We start from the raw sequence: 1,579 nt of genomic DNA, 5'->3' as shown, positions 1-1,579 counted from the left end.
GCCGGGGGCCGGCGAGGCGTGACGGCGAGCGGGCTGCAAAACCTGTCGGACACGCGTGCCGGGGGGCGGGGGAGGCGCCACGGCGAGCGGGTGTCAACCGGGTTGCGCAGAGACGGTGGCGGACGTGGTGTGCCGGGTAGCAGCGGAGGCGGGCGTTGACGCCGTGGTGGGCGAGTGCGGCGGGCGGGACGGGCGTGCGCGCGCGATCGCGGACGAGGTGTGCATGCAGCTCCACGCAAAGCGGTTCCACGCGACGGCGGGGACGCTGCTGGAGGGGCAGGCGGGTGACGCGCGCGTGGTGGCGAGCTGCGTGGGGCTGCTGCGCAACATGAGCGGGCAGGACGCGGCGAAGAGCGTGGTGCGCGGCGAGATGTGGCGGGTGACGCGCGTGGTGGGCGGCGGTGGCAGGGCGGACGGACGCGGGCGTGGCGTAGACGTTCTGCGGGCTTGTGGGCGGGGTGTGCCTGCGGCTCGGGGACGTGGCAGACGGGTGAGCTCGGGACAGGGCGGTGGAGGTGGTGGTGCGAGCGGCGGCGCGGAGGGCCCCGGCGCGGGCCGCGCGCATCACGCACGGGCGAGGAACGCGGAAGGTGGTTGCTGCGAGCGGAGCAGGTGTCGCAGCTGGCGGTGTAGGAGGGAGCGCGCGGGCGGGTGGATGCTGGGATCCGCCGCCGGATAGCAGTGTTAGGCGGAAGCAAGCGGAGTGTTAGGCGGTTGTGAGCGCCGGCGCGGAGGGCGGCGGTGCGGACCGCGCGCGGGGCGCAGGGGCGACGAACGCGTGGCAGGACGAGGGGGCAAGGGGCTACGAAGACCGGAGAGAGGACGGGAGAGTTAGCGCAGAGGGCGGGGCAGCATCGGGACGGGGAACGGCGGCGTGTGCGGAACGAGGAGCGGAGGAGGAAGGGACTTGGCTCGGCGCGCGAAGCGCGCACGGAGCCCACTTGTCTCTGTGACTAATTGTCACCCGTGTGTCCTCCCTCGCGCAGGCTCGGTCCTCCGTTGACAAACGGCCTCACGAAGTGGCAACACAACGACAGTAAAGTCTCTATTGTTGGCGACTTGCGTCAAAGGGCAGTTGTCGATGTGATTGGTGATGGCCGAAAGCGATGATGAGATTGGAGTTTATTTTTACCTTATTCCAGACCCAAAGTACTGTAAATTAGTTGATTTGTCTGCAGTGAACTACAGTACCCTTCTCATTGGCTTGATGTGGGACACATAAGAAGTTATGATAAAATATATGAATGCAGTGCGTATTTGAGGAAAAACATCTTTAATTTGGACCGGAGAATTGGTCTCCAAACTATGCCTAGGTCAAAGTGGGACGACGATAAATCTCATGTCTTTCACGCTTCATCTGTAATGGGAGAGACCCAACAAAGCCGACGCTGCCGTGTGCTTGCGGGTCCTAAACAACTCGCCGTCCTCAACCTGCATCCGCTGTTTTCGGGCTCTCGGCCATTGCGAGATTGGCAAGTCGTCGCCAACTATGTCTTCGAGAGGCGACACCGCAGACTGCGCTTTCAGACGTTTTTGAGAGTCACTATTTTCTTTGTTTGCAGTATCATTCTCTACATTA

Source organism: Chondrus crispus, genomic scaffold, assembly GCF_000350225.1.
Source record: "Chondrus crispus Stackhouse genomic scaffold, scaffold_528, whole genome shotgun sequence".
Classification (NCBI taxonomy): domain Eukaryota; phylum Rhodophyta; class Florideophyceae; order Gigartinales; family Gigartinaceae; genus Chondrus; species Chondrus crispus.
Note: the sequence above shows the minus strand (reverse complement) of the source record.